Raw genomic sequence first — 5,931 nt, 5'->3', positions numbered from 1 at the left:
ATGGATGGATGGATGATGGATGGGTGGATGGCTGGCTGTTTGGATGGATGGATGATGGATGGGTGGATGGAGGGATGGATGGCTAGCTGGCTGGCTGGCTGGTTGGATGGATGGAAGGATGGATGGATGATGGATGCTTGGATAGATGGGAAGGTGGATGGATGGATGGGTGGATGGATGGATGCTTATTTACTCCCATGGGTAATTCAAACATCCAGCAGCAGTTACAGACATAAGACACAAGAGCAAACCTAACCCATATTGTGACACAGGAGCCACCACAGAACCCCTTTTAAGGTTACCTTAAAGCCCTAAAAAGCACTTATCACTGAGTTCCTCCCCTGCCAACAAGATCTTATAAAGTCATATGCCCAGGGGGACAAAAGAGTTCCTCAGTTTCTTTATGGAGCAGGATTGTAACAGCAATCTATGACTGAACGCTCTCCTCTGCATGCTGAAGATGCAGTGCAGAGTGATGGAGAGCTCTCGATGACACAGTGGCAAGAGAGTCCATCTCTGTGCTCACCACAGAGCTATCCTTCCTCACCATTCTGTTCAACTGTGCCATGTCCACATTCCTGGCACAGCCTCCCCAGCTCCCTACAGTATATAAGAGGACACTGGCCACCAAAGACTGATAAAACAAGCCTCCTCAAGAAGTACAGGTGGCTCTGCCCCTTCTTTTAGATAGTGGCTGTGTTCACTGTCCAGTCAAGTCTGTCATCCAACTGCAGTCCTAGGTCTTTAAATGTTAAATGGACTGTACTTATATAGCACCTTTCTATCTTATCCAGATACTCAAAGCGCTTTACACTACAATCTGTGTCCTCATTTACCCATTCATACAGCACTCTACTAGATCTCTACAAAGCTAATTGAACAAATTATTCTAAAGAAACTAATCGGTGTTTTGAGATCACATTCATACACTGATGGGACACACATTGGAGGCAATGAGGGGTTCAGTGTCTTGCCCAGGGACACTTCGACATGTGGTGGATTCGATCCCCCCAACTCTTGCATTGGAGGATGACTGCTCTAACCACTCAGCCACAGCTGCCCTGTAGTCCTGACCATCTCCACATCAGCCCCACTGATGGGCACTGGTTAAAGTACAGGTTTGTTTCTACATACCAATTCTTTTGGAATGAGCATGCTGTCTAGATCACCAAAAAACATTTACTGTACTTTCAATCTTCGTTGCACTGCAGCATGTGAAGAATTTCAAGGAGATTGAAGGGAGACTGTGTCCAAAAATTTTAATGTGTCCTTTTAGTGGAAATTATATTTAAACATCAAATCAGTTTGATAGACAAGTAAAGAAAGTATCTTGTATTGCAACTGCAAGTAAAATAGACATCTGCCAGTCACACAGTGTACAAATTATTTTCATAAAACCTAGTTTATTATAGGTAAAACTGAGACATAAAACTCATGCATATAAGGTTACATTATTGTCATTCTACATCCATACACATCTCAAAATTGAAAAAATAAAGTACAGATCATAGAAAAAAACACAATGAATCTTCTCTACAGCTCAGGGTTGTATGGTCATGAACATTACATCATGGACCACAAGTATGATAGAATGACATAAATGACAGAACAATTGGGTTTTAAAGTATTCAAAACATGTACTATGCATCAAATAAACCAGCCACTAGGGAGCACAAGCCAGTGCATGTCTTGTTCCGGTTCCAAGCCTGGGTAAACGGTGAGGGTTGTGTCAGGAAGGGCATCTGATGTAAAACACTTTTGCCAAAACCGTAATTCGAGTTCATCAAAGCAAAACCATACCAGATCAGTTGAGGCCCGGGTTAACAACGACCGCCACCGGTGCTGATTACAAACAGAGTACCAGCGGAAATTGTGCTACTGTTAGCCAAAGACCACAAGGAGGGAAACATGTCAGGAGACAGAGGGAGAAGAGGAAAGTGAAGAATGTAGGACTGAGGGTTGCAACTCTAAATGTGGGGACAATGATAGACAAAGGTAGAGAGATGGCTAACATGATGCAGAAAAGGAAGGTTGATGTTTTATGTGTCCAAGAGAGCAGGTGGAAGGGCAGCAAGGCTCGCAGCATTGGAGCAGAGTTCAAACTGTTTTACCATGGTGTGGATAGAAAGAGAAATGGAGTAGGGGTGGTCCTGAAGGAGGAGTTGGAAAAGAAAAGAGGTGAAGAGTGTCAGAAAGGGTGATGTGCCTGAAGGTAGAAGGTCAGATGCTAAACATTGTCAGTGGTTATGCTCCACAGGTTGGATGTGATGAGGAAGAGAAAGATACGTTTTGGAAAGATGTGGATGAAGTGATAGATAGTATTCCCAGGGAGGAGAGAGTGGTGATGGGAGCAGACCTGAATCGACATGTTGGTGAAGGAAACAGAGGGGAGGAGGAAGTGATGGGTAGGTTTGGTGTCAAGGGAAGAAACCAGGAAGGACAGAGGGTGGTGGATTTTGCCAAGAGAATGGAAATGGCTGTAGTCAACACTTATTTCCAAAAGCAGGAGGAACATAGAGTGACCTGTAAGAGTGAAGGAAGAAGTACGTAGGTCGACTACATTCTGTGTAGAAGAGGAACCTGAGAGATATTGGAGAATATAAGGTTGTGGCAGGGGAGAGCGTGGCCAGACAGAATCAGATGATTGTGTGTAGAATGACTATTGTTGTGAAGAAGAGCAAAAGGGGGAGTCTGGAGGTCCTCCCCCAGAAAATTTTGAATAAAGTAGATGCCATTTCCTGCATTCTGGTGTATTTTAATGGTTGTTTAACATCTAGTTTTCCCTACAAAGCGAACACTTGGAACACCTTGGGATTCCCCTGGAGGAGCTGGCCCAAGTGGCTGGGGAGAGGGAAGTCTGGGCCTCCTTACTTAGGCTGCTACCCCCACGGATGGATGGAAGTAAACACTTGATTCAGTAACTATTTTAGACCTAATGGCACAACAAGAAGTAACCTGACCAACAGCTGATTCAATGAATTAAAAATATTATATATTCAAAGGTGACGATTTGCTGCCAACATTAAAATTAAGTGCCTGTAACTTAGTTGACTTCAAATTTAATAAGATTATCAATGAATGTTTGCGACAAAGGATTTACTGATTATAACAAAGATTCCTTCAAGAAACCTAGAAACCATCCATGTAGTAGTACTAGATCTCTACAAAGCTAATTGAACAAATCATTCTAAAGAGACTAATCAGTGCTTTAGATCACATTCATACACTGATGGGACACACATCAGAGGCAATGAGGGGTTCAGTGTCTTGCCCAGGGACACATCAGCATGTGACTGCTGGTGGATTCAAACCTCCAACTCTCGCATTGAAGGACGACTGCTCTAACCACTCAGCCACAGCCGCCAATGTTGTGAGAAATTCAGAAAGGAGCTGTTAAAGGCTCTGGATGGTAAGAAAGAGCTTCCAGATGACTGGGCTACTACAGCAACAGTAATTAGAGAGACAGGTAGAAAGGTACTTGGTGTGTCATCTGGACAGAGAATGGATGATAAGGAAACCTGGTTAGCATAACAGCATTGACTGTCTCAGAGGAGTTGACGAGGGAGAGGGTGGGCCCCAGAGACCATCTTAGCACATCAGCAAACCGTTTTTTCCCCCACTATGAAGTATGCTGTTTGGGGGAATTAATTTTGTTTGGTGGCTTCTCGGATTGAAGAAGTCATTTGGATAAAGGACGAAACGTCTCTGCAACAAATACAAACAAACAAAAAAAGAAACCGCCCAGATGACCTGACTGAACATTGTTGTACATTATGATAAATATATCAGAACAGAAAAAGTGTATGAAAATAAAACGTTGGCACACAAAACTAATTTTCATTTTTTGACACCAGCAAAACTTTAAAACCCTGATCTCACAACATGAGGCCAGTTCTCTAACAATTTCATCAGTTGCTGTAAGGACAGGCAGGAAAATACAGAAAATAGCTGTAATGACCTACTGTAAAAAGGTTACTCTCATCCCGTTAAACACAGAAATGATTCAGAAAACAAAATGTAGTTCAAAACAGATGATAGAGCCCAGGTGTTTTTTATCCATTTCTTGTTTATTTGTTAAGAAATCCAAAGATCTGCAAATTCTGCACATTTTCAGAGTCCTGGACACTTTTAGTAAAAAAAAGAATGCTATTGTGTTTATCCTTCAGCAGATCTGAATAAATCTGCGTCTAAACACGACAGGTGGAGGAAAATGACTGCAAATCATTTTCTACATTAGTTTGTTGTCCTTTCCACAAAGAATAAATGATTAAATATACATCTGAATCAACAGATTACAACCAAAGTAGAAGCAAAGTATGAATTGGGTTTACAGTATTTACAGTTTTACCTTCATAAAAAAGAAAATTACTGATAAGTGCCTAATTTGTGGTTTTCAGAGAACTGGGAAATATTTTACAGATAGTGATCAGGTATTTCAGTTAACACTGAAATAAATTCAAAATGTACACAATCAGGTTTGTATTCCTGTGGAGCAGAACTAAGTATCCATTGGTGAGACGCTGACAGGGAAAAGCAAACATGTCTGAGTGCGTTTATAATCAAGCAGCTCGTCCGGATGGCCTTCAGTATTTATTTATCGCCTGCTGTCAACGGTAAAAAGATAAAGATTTATTGTGTTAACAAAATATTTCATGGACTAGTGGACACATTTCAAGAGAACTCTCAGAAAGTGATCACTGGACTTACATCTACAACTGTCATTTTAAAGTCAACCCAGTTTAAGATGGCCGCCACAGCTAAGCATTAGCAAACTCAACATGTCTGAAACAGTCCGTTTTACAGATACTGACCTAAATTTTTCTGTCAGTAGCTGAGAGTCATCCCCAACACATATTCTGAGCTCTAACTTGGAAACACAAACGTGACTTTAACTACCGGTAATCAAATTTGACAAATATTGAGTCAAGTTTTGGTCTAGTAGTAGTTTAGCTTCATTTCCAACATTCTTTGTGTAACACATTGATATTAACTGTTGGTGTCAACCCTGTTTCTGTTATGAAAATATCCTGTGAACTACTGGACACATTTTATTGAAACTTAATGGTAATCATTGGATGTGCATCTACAAGTGATTAGCTTTTGGAAACAATATGGCTGCCACAACTTATAGACATTAGCTAACTTAACTCAAAAACGTCTAAAATTCTGTTAATGTTACAGATACTGAGCTAAAATTTGGTGTGGTAGTTACTGAGAGTCATTCACAACATATTTTCTGAGTGCTGTTACATCTCACAAGATCTCGCATAATCTCATATCACACCACACAGCCCTTACAAGGTTTGACCACAACTAGAACTCGTAGTTTAAAAATTAGCCATAAAAAGTGGCGGGCAAAGCGTGCCGGGACTTTAACTTCCATTTTGCAAGTGATGGTTCAGATGTTTTTGAAGACGGTTTTGTGGACTTGTTATGAAGACGTGTATTCCCCGTTGCAGATAGCTCTTTGAAGTATGGCAAATAGAAAAACATAATCCCATGATGACTACAGGTTAATAAAGGATACTTTTTGAACATACCAAACTCACAAGCGATGAAAAAAGTGACAGACCTAATGCCTATAGTGTGTGTGTCCTGTGCCCCCCCCCCCTCCTCCCCCACCCCCAACATGACTTATGCATTCTGGTATATACTCCAAGAAGAAAATTAGGGGAAAAGACTACATGCTTCAGGTAAAGCAGACATTTACTAACTTATCCTATTTTGATTAGGACATAGGCTACATAGGAAAGATGGCATCAACCAACAAATAAAAAAAATTAACAAGCAACAGAAGCAAGCCAACCAGAGAAACCAAATATAACAGAGCATTTTGCTAATAGCAACTCATTCCTTAAATACATAGGGCTAAGCTAGCAACGCGCAATACAGGCGCACTAGCCAAGATACTATAGACGTAGCGCTCTGCTC

This window comes from Nematolebias whitei, chromosome 7, assembly GCF_014905685.2.
Source record: "Nematolebias whitei isolate Nwh7 chromosome 7, NemWhi1, whole genome shotgun sequence".
Taxonomy (NCBI): Eukaryota; Metazoa; Chordata; class Actinopteri; order Cyprinodontiformes; family Rivulidae; genus Nematolebias; species Nematolebias whitei.
Note: the sequence above shows the minus strand (reverse complement) of the source record.